The sequence below is a fragment of the Oenanthe melanoleuca genome, chromosome 2 (assembly GCF_029582105.1).
Source record: "Oenanthe melanoleuca isolate GR-GAL-2019-014 chromosome 2, OMel1.0, whole genome shotgun sequence".
Classification (NCBI taxonomy): domain Eukaryota; kingdom Metazoa; phylum Chordata; class Aves; order Passeriformes; family Muscicapidae; genus Oenanthe; species Oenanthe melanoleuca.
This window is the reverse complement of record NC_079335.1, coordinates 25,438,658-25,453,783: the sequence shown is the minus strand read 5'-3', so window position 1 is coordinate 25,453,783 and position 15,126 is coordinate 25,438,658.

Here is a 15,126-nt window from a genome sequence, read left to right as displayed (position 1 = left end):
ATCTGTTATAAACATATTTTTTATATTTTGTGTGTTCCTTGACATTTATGGATCAATGTTGTAAGGTTGGGCTCACTGCTGTTTTCCTCTGAGTTTGTGATAATTTCACAATTTCTCCTTTAATTCATAGCAATCTCACACTCACATGCAACAGACTGGTAGGAGCGAGCACAGGTCCCTGCTGTATAAGTGTCAAGATAGGAAAGATCTGAGAAACATTTTAAATGGATACAGCTGAGTTTTGTAGTTATCATAAGAAAATATGGATAGAAACATTTAAAATTGTACCTGTAAGGGAAAGTGATTAGTCCCTGTTTTAGCACCTCTTAGCAGTGTGCCAAAGCATTAAGAGAGAAAAAACCCTTCGACTTCCAGGTATATTTCTGAGGATCTGAATAACTCATTATGTCTACTTACTTTATCACTATAAGGCAGTGTAATCATTCAGTTACTCCCCTCCAGCAATGAGAAATAAAAATGGTGAAAATGTTGAAAAATAATATTTGTAAAACATGGCTTTTGTCAGGAGTAGCTGTCTGGTCTTGTGCCTGAAAACCATCAAATCTCAAAATGCAGTCTTTTTAAAAGGTTTATTCTTTTCCCTCAAAGAAATATAAAATAGTGACACTGGCACTCCTCAGGCTCTGAACAAAAACACTGACAGGATCCCCAACATCTGCAAGAAAGTACATCAGAACATCAGAACCTTGATTATTCCAACCACTGCCATATATTTATATTCTGGAGTCAAACTGAAATCTTCATTTTCTGCTTACACTTAACTGTGGAAATTAATCATTTGGGATTGTAATTATACATATGATGCTCAGGGAAATTATAATAACATTGAAGGCATCACATCTTCAGTCTGCATTTTGTCTTAGACATGTTAGAGAATGCTTAATGAAGCATTTTACATCCCATTAAAACTTTTTACCACACACTACCTCCTACTAAAATTCCTCAGTCAGTGCCTAAGTGCAGCTTAAAATCAGATACACTTATAAAATATAAACATATTGTACAAATTTTCTGCACATTAATGCAACCTATTAGACAAGGATAGAGCTCCATGTATTTGGTGCAGTTCTCACAGAAATAACTTCTAGTGGTAATAGATGCTAGCTGGAGGTCGGGTTGCATTTGTGTGCTGTTATATTGCAGTTATCAGAATCTTGAAATATGACTGAAAATTAATATACTTAAATTCAATAATTCTCTGATATAAATCACCTAGTTGTAGCCTGTGCTAATAAAAGATTGTGGTGGGCTGACTCTGGTTGGACACAAGGTGCCCACCAAAACCACTTTTTCATTCCCCTCTGCAACTGAACAGGGGACAGAAAATATAGCAAAAGGCTCATGGGTCAAGGTCGAGACAGAGAGGCATCACTCACAAATCATCATTACAGCCAAAATGGGCTTGACTTAGGGCAAAAGAGAATTTATTTTATTGCCAAGTCAGAGTGGAATAATGAGAAATAAAACCAATTCTTAAAATCACCTTCCCCCCACCCTTCCTAGGCTCAGCTTCACTCACGATTTTCTCTCCCTCCTCCCCACAGCAGCACAGGGAGGGTGTGGAATGGGGGCTGTGGTCAGTTCCATACACCTTGTCCCTGCTATTCCTTCCATGTGAGACAGGACTCCTCACTCTGCCCCTGCCCCAGCCTGGGCTCCCTCCATGAACCTCTCTGCGAGTCCTTCTCGTGGGTTACAGTTCTTTTATAAGCAAGAACAGCATTATATCAAGCAAGTGTATAATGATCACTAAAGAATGGAACAAATAACAAATCTGGACCAAAAAAAATTTTAAGCATTTTAAATCTCATTTATGTTAGCAGAACAACATAATTCACTCCAGGTAAAGGCAAACATAAAAGGGAGGCAGGAAGGAAAAGTCTCTAGAGAAGAGGGGATGAGTGTGCCAGATTCTGTATGTTAAAAAAAAAATAAAAAAATAAAAAAAAAAAACAGTATTTTTGTTGTGATATAATTTTTCATTTCTGCTTCAAAATTTACATGATACAATTTCAGTTTAATTTTGTTAGTCATCTGACCCAAATGATTCCTTCCAAAGATATCATCAGAAATTGTAATTTGATCAAATTTGAATTAAAACTGATGGAAGAGGTAGGAATGCCACCCTCAGCACTAGAGAAACTCACTGCTGAATTCTAAGTACTTGCTTCAAGCACTGGTTTTGTAGGAGCACAACTGGGAATAGTTCAAACCTAGGCACAGTTTTTTTACATCTATTCTTTCAAATGTTTCAGACTAAATAATTAAAATTATAAACTACAACATTCTTATAATATGGTGATAAACATAGATGTTGTGACATTATGTGTCTATGCTGCTAGAAGAGATAAAACATAAAGATTTACTACTATCCTTGCCACAACTGTAGTAATAAATGGCAGAAATTCCCACCTAGTCATGAGAAAATGCTCTTCATAAAACTCTCCAAGTATACTGATGGGACCTCCTGCCCAAGTTAAAAATTATACTTACCATCAAATGGTTGCAATTAGATCAAGCAGTTTCACGTCTATTTTAAACATCACCTAAAACAAATTGTCATTTCTTGTGATAAAACAGCCAGTGTTCTTTACAAGCTGACTTTTAACCAAATCAAAACATATTTATCTTTTGATTTATGCTTAGTTGAGAAGAACATTCCCCAAACTTTTCTTTCAAGGTAGCTTTAATTTAATTTTTCTTTTTTTACTAGATCAATTAAATACAATTCAGGCAGAGGCAAAGAGCTGTCCCAAGCCTCTGTACCATTTAAGGACTAAGCTGAAGTGAAAAACTGTTATATCCTCTTCCTGGTTTTCCTCATAGAGGTAAATTCCAGCTTCATCAAGGACCAGAACGTTAAACCAGAGACATTAAACTAAGGATTTGAACCTGTTTTAAGCAGAACAGGACTTTTCAGTTCCTAAAAGCTGAACCTGTCCATTCACAATAGTAAATTATTATGGAATGAAACCTGCAAAAGTGGGGCTCTAAAACAAGACTACTTTGTAACTGAAATGTCACCAAAACACTGAAATAAATAGAATGTATGTGTTTCTTGGGCACACTGTATTTTGAAATATGTGAGTTAGCATCTCCTGGGCTCTCAAGAGTGAAAACACCTCCTGTGCCTTCAGGAGACCCATGAAGGTGAATGCAATGTTGGCACTGCCCTAAAACCACACTCAAGGTCCTGATTAGTCCAGTCTCATATCCTCGCTCCAGTAAGACCTGCATCCACTGCAGCAGAGGAAGATAAAAACTTCCAGAGTGTTTAATGATGATCCTAATGAAGTTTTATCTCTAACATCTGGCAGCAGCAGTCTGAAACCAGAAAAGTGTTGTCACAGGGCTCTTAATGAAGACAGAAGGATGATGTTTTTACATTTAAATTCTTTGTCAAAAATAATATCTGCTTCAGGCTTTCTGCTTGTATGAGTCTTTGAGCTCTTGGACTACAGAATTAATTGTACCTACCACTGTACTTTTGAACTCTTGCTCCTCTTCACTGTGCTCATTTGCAGTGACCCTGCCATCAAACTGAAGAAAAAAGTGCAGTGGAGCATTTTCATGTTAAGTTCAGGAATCAAAGCTTCAGGCTGAGGGAAGTGATTCACTTGGCTGCCTCTCATTATGTGTTCAGAAAAAGAGACAGTGCTGGGTTTGCATGTCAGGGCTTGGTAGCAGGAGCTGCTGGGGCATCTTGTGAGGAGCTGCTCCTTCATGTCAGGCAGAGCCAAAGCCAGCTTGGCTCCAGGATGGACCTGCCACTGGCCAAAGCAAGGGCAGCAGTGCCTCTGGGATAATGCATGTAAGAAGAGGAAAAAAGTTACTGAGCAGGAGCAATTGCCACAGAGCAGAGCAGAGTGAGAATATGTGAGAGCAACAGCTCTGCAGACACCAAGGCCAGGGAAGGAGAGGGAGGAGGTGCTTCAGGAGCCAGAGCTGAGATTCCCCAAGACCACGTTGAGGCAGGATGGCACCTGCAGCCCATGGAGGTCCTTGGCTGAGCCCCTGCAGCCCCTGGATGACCCCATGCTGGAGCAGTGGATGGCTGAAGGAGATAACCCAGGGGTGAAGGCAAACCTAGGAATATAAGATTTGGATTTATTTCACATTATCTTGCTCTGATTTGATTGCCAATAAATTAAATCCATTTTTGGCCCAAGCTGAATCTGTCCTGCCCATGGCTGATGAGTGAGCTCTCCCTGTCCTTTTCTCAGCCCACAAGACTTTTTGTTATATTCTCTTTCCCATACCCAGTTGTGGAGTGGATGGATAGAGCAGCTTTGGTGGGCACCTGACCATGAGCCAGAACCAACTCACCACAGAGAGTTGTTATGTTTTGTTTATTCTTTCAACAGTAGAATTAAAAAAGCAAAAAATGCTGTAATCTTCAACATTTTCATTCCAAGAAGAAGACCCAGCAATTTATGTCATTGCACAGTCAATCATCATCATCATAGCACACATCAGCTAGAGCAGATCAGAAATGAAGGATAAAAATATATTTTGCCTTGATAGAAGATTTGTTAAAGAATAGGAGTTTTTAAATACATATACAGAAAACAGGAGGAAAAAGGAATGGAAAAAGAGATCTGGTAAGAAAAACTGCTCTTCTGGTCAGAAAAGAGGAAGAGGAAGAACAATGGATTTTGGTTCCCAGTTCTGATGATGCCCAGATGATCCACAAGAAATGTTAAAACATATGAAACCTTATGATCTTGATTGAAGTGAGTATAAATAAGTACAATCCTCATAAGGCAATACAGTTAATCCAGTCAAGAGGTCACTTTTTGTCTGCTTACATTACCTGAAATACCTTCCTGCTCATTCCAAAAGTTTGCTGAGCTCTTATAACACAAGTGCATTGGGACACTTGTGTGTCTCTCTTTTATCTACAACTATCTAAATAAAAGCAAAGAGATGCTATCTAACATTCAGTCCATTTCCCATGGCAAGGCCTGCAGCTAAATCCATCTATAGGAGAATGGAAGATCCTGCCCACTGTGACCATCCTAGCAGCAGACAGGTGTCCTGGACTGCATTCTGCACAAACCACATCCCAAGGTTCCCACACAGGCACTGCACTTTGCACAAGGGAAAAAGGCTCAGCTGAAGCTGAAACCTCAGTGCCAGCAGTTCCAGGGATGTGGAGACTACAAGAGAGTTTCAGTCCAGCATAACCTCAGTTGTGATTGTCCTGGAAAAAAGTAGAGACTAAGGTATTAAAGATCCATGACATTACAAGGATCCACATTATGTCTACAAAAATGCATTTCATGGCTCTGGTCTCTGTTTTAGGACTGGGCTTCACCAGACCCTCTGATCTCATTAGTGATGTTTAGCTGGTGTTAGTTCAAGCAATTGACAAATTAGTATCAAACTTTTCCTGCAAATTTCATGGATTGAAAGAACAAGATGTTAATCTCAATAAATGCTATGGTGTTATACAATGAAATACAATGAAATTAAACAAAACCTTCAAGTTTTGCTGGGTTTTTTATCTATTTATTCTACATTTAAAAAAATCCTCACAGATCACCACAGTTCCAAATACAGATGAATTAAATGAGGCCCAGTTTTCAGCAAATCCCTGACATAAATAGCCACTCTTGACAAAGCTGTAGAATAACACATAATTTCTGTTAACTTTTTGCCTACTAAATTATGCAATCATCACTGTAAATCAAACTAATTAACTGCTGAAAAAGAAATGAAATATCATGGACAATTTTGTTTTAGTGCAGTAAAATTAGTGACAAGCACAAGGTTTCTGATTTAGACTGTAAAGTTCCTTTTACAACTTAGAGGGCTTTTGGAACCAGGGTTTTTGATTCAGATCCTAGTCTTAATTAATCTATTTAATTATAAATCCCTACTACTAAATATCTACTGCAATATCAATATGCCCATTTGTATTGCAAAAGCTAGTAATATGAACAAATTGCTGCACTTTCTGGGAGATATCTGTCAGTTTTGGTCAGAAGCACTTACATTATTGGAAGGGAAAAAAAACTTTTCCAAATTGGCAGCAGATGAGCTTTTGCTTGCTGGAGTTATATATTTAAACCATTTATATTTCATTTATTAATTGCAAGAGTTGAGCTGCATCATACTTTCTATGGTGGTCTATAGAGCTGGTTAGATAGAGTCTAGTGGAGAAATTTTCATAAAAATCAAAATTTCTGGAAAAGAAAGCAAGTTTCTCAAATTTAATGTTCTCCTCTCCTCTCCTCTCCTCTCCTCTCCTCTCCTCTCCTCTCCTCTCCTCTCCTCTCCTCTCCTCTCCTCTCCTCTCCTCTCCTCTCCTCTCCTCTCCTCTCCTCTCCTCTCCTCTCCTCTCCTCTCCTCTCCTCTCCTCTCCTCTCCTCTCCTCTCCCTTTTCACCAATATTATTATTGCTTCTTTCATGTTAATAAGAAGTCAGTTATTGTTAAATTTCTTGAGTTGATAAGGTCAAAATTTGCCTGCACTTTTATCCTTATCCTGTTTCAGTTGTTAAAAATGCTAAAATTAGTATTATGCCCTAAGTCACATGTTTCACATAGGGGTTTATTTTGACTCTTATTTTTTGCTCTAATTCACAAAATGAGAGAGAATGAGAATCTCTTAGTGTTTTCCATATCTTCCTCTGCCAAATGCAGAAATTGAGGTAAAATCTTATCCCACTCAAATGCTGGTGGGTCTAAGATGGGCATTAATTTTGAGGATTAATTCTGGCAGAGTATTTACAATCTCAGGTTTGGAGGCAGTCTTAAATTATCTCTTCAATAATGATAATATCACAGAAGAATTATCAAAATATGACTTAGTTTATCAGGGAGCTTTTAATGTGGTTCCTCATTTCTGTGAGTATGAATATAATTCACGTTTTTGTCAGGAACTGCAATTTTCTCTCCTTTTATTGACTGAAGATTAGAAGCTTTATTAGAAAACATATAATACTTAGAGAAACAGGTTTCACTCACTGCAAATGGTCTGTCTGCTCATTTCATTCAGGCCATTTATGTGCAACAACTGCTGTGTAAAAAATTTATATAATCATTTATGGACAGAGGAAAGCAGATGTAAGTTAAAGACTTCTGGTCTCTCTCTCTCTGAAGAGAAGTGATAAGGTAGAATATGTACAGAAAGCCCAAATTGCCCTCAGGCATTTATAGATTAACAACATAATTCATTTGTTGGTCAGATTCCTCTCCCACTTTTCAAGTGTAAAAAACTGTCTGTAGATGCTCAGAGACAGAAGTAAAATGACCCCAAAATAACAGAAATTAAAATCTGGTCAGTTCAGCATTTTCTCATGAGCTGCTCTTTCCCCCTACACTTTTCATACATGCACACATACATGGACACAGGTGTGAATCAGCTACACTCATGGAGTGAGACCTGGAGAACATGATTTTTCAAATGCAACAATCTCATTTGTACTGGCTTCCCCAGTTATGCCTTTGTAAGTCATAAAATAACACTTAAAGAAACACAGAACTAATCAGATTAGAAGAGACCAACCCCTCTGCCATAGTCAGGGACATCTCCTAGACCAGGTTGCTCAAAGCCTCATCCAACCTGACCTTCCATTCCAGGGATAGGGCATCCACAATTTCCCTGGGCAGCCTGTGCCAGTGCCTCACTGCCTTCTAAGCAAAGAATTTCTTCCCAACCTCTTATCAAAGCTTCTCCTCTTTTAGTTTCAAACTCCTTGTCCTATCCCAAAGCTGGATGCAGTGCTCTAAGTGCAGTCTCACAGGGGCAGAGTAGAGGGGTAAAGCCATGACACTTCTTTTGATTCAGACCAGGATATGGTTGGGCCTTTTGGGCTGCAAACACACTGTTTGATCATGTCCAGCTTTTCATCCAGCAGAACTCCCAAGTACTTTTCCATGGGGCTGCTTTCAGTGAATTCTGCCAGGCTACTCGCTCCAGCCCAGGTGCAGCACCTTGCACTTGGACCTGTAATCTCATCTTCCTCATTCCATCTCATCACTCCCATCTTCACCCTGAATAGTCATCAAACCCATCTCTCTGGAATATCCTCAATTCTATGTGCTCTGATTTTAATTGGTAGCTTTTCCTACTTGTGCATGGCTTAACAACTGTGGGCCTTCACAAGGGAACCCAACAAACCAAACCCAGGCTCTGTTTAAGTCAATTAGAGCTGCTCACTTGCTTCAGCTCTCTCTCTCTGCTTCCATGGTTTGGTTATTCCTCTGAAAGTAAATAATGGCTTTGACCTGTGTAAAGAATGGCTTGTCAAGTGAAACAGCCTCTTCTGCTAGGCCAGAAATTGTGGATCACTGCAAAGAAGTCAAATGGGGTATGCCTGGGAGACCCGAATATAATTAATTTATTTTTTCAACCACAGACCAACACAACAAAAGGATTGACAAAAAGCTGATAGATCAGGTAAGATGAAAAATTGAGTAATGCATTGATGATATGGTTTCAATGTTTCTTGAGACCAGATACAGTAGTGACATAATTGGGATAAATTGTTCAGCATAGCTGGAAATAAAAGGTCAAGGAAGAATGTATTTTTCTGAGTTAAATGGTATTATTAGAAGTAGAAACAGGAAGGAACAGAACTACCAGTAAAGAGAAGCATTCATAATAATTTTTTCTCATGTGAAACATTCTTTTGCATAGTGATTCTAGGCACTTCGACCCTTTATGTCTATGTACCAGCCCTGCTTAATGCACACTATCAGTAGACTATTTTAATAGTAATTTTAAAAGTTTTAATTTTATTCTGAAAACTATCTGAACGTTAATTTAAATGCATCTTTTTTTGACAAAGTGTTTAACACAGACAACACCATTTGTGAAGTCAGTGAAAATATTTTCACACTTATGATGCCTTCAATTACATTTCATGCTATGAATCACAGTTTCTGGTTTTTGACTGTTTAAGAAAGACATGACCCCAGAACTTCTTTATCACATTAGCAAAATCATACATTAGCTTAAATCACAGGATAATAAAATAATTGAGTTTGGAAAGAACTTCCAGACATTATCTAGACCGACCTGTTATTCATGTCTTAACCCACTAGCTATTCCAACAGTCTGTATTATTTCTTTCAGGGAGACTGGTTTTAGACTTTATTGGAATTTTTATGAGAGAATAGGAACACACTGAAACACAGGAGGTTCCCTCTGAACATCAGGAAACACTTTTTAACTGAGGGTTGCCAAGAACTGACACAGGTTTTCCTGTGGTTGTGGAATCTTTATCCTTGGAGACACACAAAATCTGATTGCATGCAGTGCTGGCAACTGTTTTAGCTGGGGGGGTGGACCAGGTGAACTCCAGAGAGTCCTTCCATCCTCAGTTATCCTGTGACTGTGAGTCTGTGATTCTGCAATCCTGGGTCAAAAAACTAGAAAGTAACTTTGCAGACTGGAGGCAGATCAGCCCATATGACCTCCACAAAATTGTTTCAAAGTAAATTTTTCTACCACAAAACCTTCAAAGAATATGCCAAAATATTTCCATTCATTTTCTACTCTTTTATTGAGGAATGACAGTAATTACAACTGGAGAATAATTATTATGTAGATGCCCAAGGTGAAATTTAAGCAAAGAATTTTAGAATTGTAACATATAGAACAGACAAGAGCCAGGTATCATATTAGTTTGAGAACAGACCTTGGCATGCCTTTGACCTATGCCAACTAGCACACATTCCCAGATTATTCCTGGGCACATCAGAGAAGTTATCATAATTCCATAAATTATCATAAGCAGGAGATCATTCCCAAAAGCAATCCATGTGTAACCAACCTGCTATGGAAGGTATGGGAGTTCAAGAATACAGATGAGGTTTATGATTCATTCACCCAGCAGTGATTCCTTATGGATAAACTATGCAAAAGTACAAACTGGAGATGACATACCCATCATGTGGGTGGTATATGGGTGTTGCTCTGTCTAATTATCAGAGACCAGAATGTATTCAGAAAATAACCAAAAAGAAAACTCACCTAGAACACAGACATGCCTCTATCCATGTTGTCAGGCAGTTGTCCATACAGCTCAGTTTGAGCAAAATGGGAGTGGTTTCTTCTCTGTTCCTGTTTCTTCCTGACAAAGATAAGCAGCAACTTTCTACCTGTCAGTATTTTTGCTGAGAATGTGCAGATTGCTTTGGATACAAGATTTTATTTTCCCAAAGGGTGACATGATCTGGTAACACCTCAGTCCTGTGCTGAGGTGGGACATTTTCTAGGTCTTGTATTTCATAGCTCCACTCTTCATTGCCTATGCAAATTGTAATCTATCCCATCCCCTTCTCCCTTCTCAGCTTTGCAGCCTTACCCCATCTTTGACCTGCTCTGGCATCTGTCAGGTTCTTTGTAGATCACTTTAATTCATTAATAGGAAAAAATCACACAGCTTTCTAGTTTTGCTTTCTGCAGCTTGAGCATGTGAAAGTGTCTCACAGAGGGATCTGGCACATGTTAAGGTCAGTACAAAATAAGCAACAAACTGCATGTGGGAAGGGAGGTGGGAAAGAAGAGAGAAAAACCAAGATGCCCCTTTCAGCAGGATTCTTGTTGCTGGTGTCTGATTTTGTAATACTGTCTGAGAAAATTAATTGTGCTTTGCGGGTGGCAGTTCAAGCTGCTACTACTGTACAGTCTGTTTCTGGTTTTCAAGTGAAGATGACCTTTGTACTGTGAAAATAAAAGAAGTATATTCGTCTGCCACCATGCTCCACAGAGAAAGTTGGCAGTTGCAATTTACCCTCAAAAGATAGTAAAAAAAAAATAATACATCTCTTCTTACTTCTGCTGGTTTTCTTTTCTGTTTTTTGTTTTGTTTTGTTTTTTTGTTTGTTTTTTTGTTTTTGTTTTTGTTGTTGTTGTTGTTGTTGTTGTTATTGGTTTTTTGGGGGGCTTTTTGTTGCTTTTTTTTTCGTTTTGTTTTTGGTTTTTTTCTTCTTTATTGGCTTTTACTCTACCTGGCTTATTTCATTCATTCAGAGCATGCAGTCTGAAAAGTTCCACAAAGTAGACAAACAGATTAAATCTCTCTGTTGATTGAGAAGCCTCAGTGATTATTCACGTTCCTTTCCTTTCCTCATTCACCCCTCTTTGCCTTCAGATGCTCTCAGACATGGGGTTTAATTCAGGTGCTTTCTATTTTATGCTTTGGAATGCATTATTCATAGTAGTGCCTAGGTGACACTGTTATATGAGAGTTAGTCATCTCTTATGCATTGGTTTGCCAGTAATTTGTCTGACTCTCAGACTGATTTAATGAAGTATCTCATTATCCAAGGAAAATTTCTTTGAAAACATTCGAATGGATTTTTCAGTTCATTAAAGCTCTACATGATTTCTTAATAAATATTTTTTCCAATAGGTAATTGCAACCTATATATAAATAATGTAAATCTTTAATGTTTGTTAAAACTTTATCCTTCTGCTGGAAATGGATGAGTAGACCCCAGGGATTTTCACAGAAGCTAATTTTGGTTTTCTAAGACTCATTTTTTCCAACTGTCTTCAAAGTCAATGGAGAGGTAGGCTTTCAAGGACAAAAGTAGGAGGTTTCCTTAGGTGGTCCATTCACCCACTACATTCTAAGTCTGTCTGCTCTTTCTTTGATAATAAGATCAGACACTTAAGGGGGCTGATTCAGACTTTTATCCTGCAGAGAAGTTTAACCAGAATCTCTTGCAATTTTTACTCAGTTTGGGCAAGTAGGTATCTTACATCTGAGGTGTCCTGTATCATGTGTGGATACATGATCTCATATCTTGCACGAGAAAAATCCTTGGGCAAGTTAATAACATGTAGAGAAATGTCTGAGTCAGTATTTTTTGTCCTCACTGTGCCTCAATCCATTTCATTGTGATTTTACTATCTGCTGTGGCTGACAGGATAGTGAGACCTATAGCACTCTCTGAATCATAAGAAAATTGATGATGGAATTCACAAAGTTCAGAGCCTTTCTCTGGAAGGTGATGTAACCCCAGAGAGTTCTGTCATGCTAGGAATAGGTACCTATAAAAAGACAACAGGTATGACAGTCTGAAAAGGTGATCCCTTTGGCAATGTACTGGAAAAGTAAACAAATTTGAGGTCATGATCCCAAAAGGTGCCGATTCAGACAGCAGGACATATTCAGATAATAATAATTGCTGGACAAGAACAGTCCAAACAAGCCTCTAAGAGCACACTCTTTCCCAAAAAGGAGAAATAAACTAAAGGTGTGCAAAAAAGCCTCTTGAAATTTGATATGCAACACTGGACATCAGCTTTTGGACTGAAGAAAGCAAGGGCAAAACAAGACTCTGGCCCCAGTCCTCTGTGTCCTGGCATATGTACTGAGAGGAACAGTAAAGTCAGTAGGCAGGGCAAGAAAACTTGCAGCAGTATGGTATGGCAATCAATGAACACAGTATTTTGAAATAGGAAGGCTGAATTGATGGTGCTCAGGGGAGACACAGAAGTCTCACTGACAGGGGAGGAGTGGGACAAGCCTTCAAGCAGTTGATCAATAAAGGGATAAACCACAACCTCTTTCCCAGTGGATAAAAATGACTGTTTGCCAGGTTTATTCCAGAGGATGAAATGTGGAAAACAGAAATTCAAAGAAGAAAAAACACCACTTGCTATCCAAATGGTGCAGAGGCAGCATCAGCTGCAAACTGAGACTCTGCCACCCCTACTGAATGTGAGTGGCTTTATGTATTTATACCTGCTTCATCTAGATGTGTTGAAGAGCAACCAGGTTCCAATTAGTGCCCTTGTCTGGAAAGTTGTCTTCCTGCTCTCTCTTTTTGTCAGGGAAAAAAAATTTATCTATCTATCTATCTATCTATCTATCTATCTATCTATCTATCTATCTAGTTATATACTAGCAATCCCCTCTAAGGGGTTCATGGTAGCTGATCACTTAGAGTCAGTGATTCTAAGTCTGTCCAGCAGCCAAACATGAGGGCATGTCAGACCCTTGACCTCCCAGGAAACTTTAAAAATAGCAATACAGATCAATGCTTTCATGTTAACTTGGACTTAAGAATAAGCAAAGTATATTATAAAATTGTCAGAATGAGACATTTGATATATTCATTCTTGGAGTTCATTGAAATTTCTTTAAAGAACCTGTAAAGAATTGTTAGTTTCTTGTTTTTTGGTTTTTTTTGGGTTTTTTTTTTGGTTTTTTTTTTTGTTAGGAAGTATTATTTTTCATTCAGATCTATCTCTTTTTTATTTTTCATTTTTACTTCTCAGCTGCTTGGAAATGAATGATGTTATTAGTGAAAACTAAAAACAAGGTTTATCTCACCAGGGTATAATAAATCTTGGTTAAAATACAGATTTATTTTTTAATGTAATGATTCTATGTTTGAAAAATGCTACGGTTGCAACAAAAATCAACAAAAGCCAGGAAATTCAAAGTTAATTTTGAATTGTGTCCATAAAGCACCTCATTAAGTCCTCCCATTGTATCCTGTGTGGAATCATACAGTTTCCAGAGACATCTGTAATTGTTCATAATAAAAGGGCACATTAAGGGCAGAATTAGAAAATCTCCTTGATCCAGCAGTAAAATAATCTTAGTATTCATACTCTGTAATCCATGAAAGGTGGTTTTATCTGGACTTAAGCAACAAAACACAACTTAGTGTAATCTGGAAAAGAAAAAGTTCCTATGAAAGAAGCAAAGCCTTGAGTTAGGTGTCAAGCAAGGCTCATGGGAAATGGAGAGAGCTCCACAGCCTTCATCCATTCACAATTTTGTAAAAGCACTTGTTGCTTTAGCATTAGAATTATTTGCTTGTTTTTTGCTGAATGAGTTCCTTAATTAACAAGTACAGTTCATCAAAAATTATCTCCTGTAGCAATATCTCAATTGCCAAGCATTTCACTGATGCATAAGCAAGTAAGGACTGAAGCCCTTCAGGTTTTGCTACAGGATCACCATAGGGTTGACAAGAATCACAATGCTTCCAGAGTTTGTAGGTTTGAAGCAAACTCACTATATGCAGTCCCAAGCTGTTCCACTAGACTTTAAAGATCTCTTTGAAAAAAAAAAAAAATCAAAAAACACCAAGAAAAGTCCTGTAGCTGTTTGGATTTTTCAGAAAAAAAATCAAATTTTTTTTTTTTTGGAGGGGGGAAAGAAAGTAGGAAAACTTGAAACATTAATGTTCTACAATTTTCTACCATACACCATGTCTCAAATACATATAATTTGGGGTTAAAATTAATTTCATTTTTGTCCTTGTGAGAGTTAAACTGGGGGGAAAAAAGCACCCAGATTTTCTTTGTTTATGAAAACATGCAAATGCTGCATTGCTCTTCTGATATCCCTGGGAGTGGAGTCCAGTGCCAGCTTAGCAGAGAGGTACTTTTCTTTATTATGAAAAAGGGCTGTATAGAATGGTTTTATGTTCCAAACCTCACTCACCTTGCCATGGGCAGTTTGTGGGGAACTTAGAGTTGAAAAGTGTGCAGGGATCTCAGCAGCCAACAGATGGGGGATGCTCCTGAGTCCTGCTGAGGGGCAAAGTGTTGAGTGTGGGCTGATGCTGGGCAGGGGGGAAGGAATGTGGGCTCATGGGGCAAAACCACAACCCCAGCATGGAAGCCCAGAGGAGCTGCTCTTCCTTATGGAAATGCAGGGACTTACTGGTCTGAGCCTCAGCAGGCAGGGCAGAAACAAGCCTCCATATGAGCTGGAGCCAAAACCCTTTTGGGAGCCCATCCCTTGAGGGTAAGGCTGCTGGGACATCATCTCATCTGCCAGAGAGGAGAAATCATTGGAGGCACTATCCTGGCAGAAATCCCAGCAGAGAATGCAGCATCACAGGAAAACAGAGCATTGGCATGAAGGAACCAACTGAATGGCTTCAGGAGGACACAGGCAGGACCTTTGTGGGAGGAGGAATTCTCTGTTCCACCCCTACAGCATGGGATGGAACAGGCAGGGTGTGATTTATATGTACATACCTGAATGCTTGAGAGTATACCCTATAAAACAAAGAGCAGCCAGGCAGAAACAGCTCAGTGCTGTCACTGGACAAGATAGTGCTCATACCATCTTGGGAGAATTTAGGTAATCAAGCCACACTAAATGCTCCTAGACAC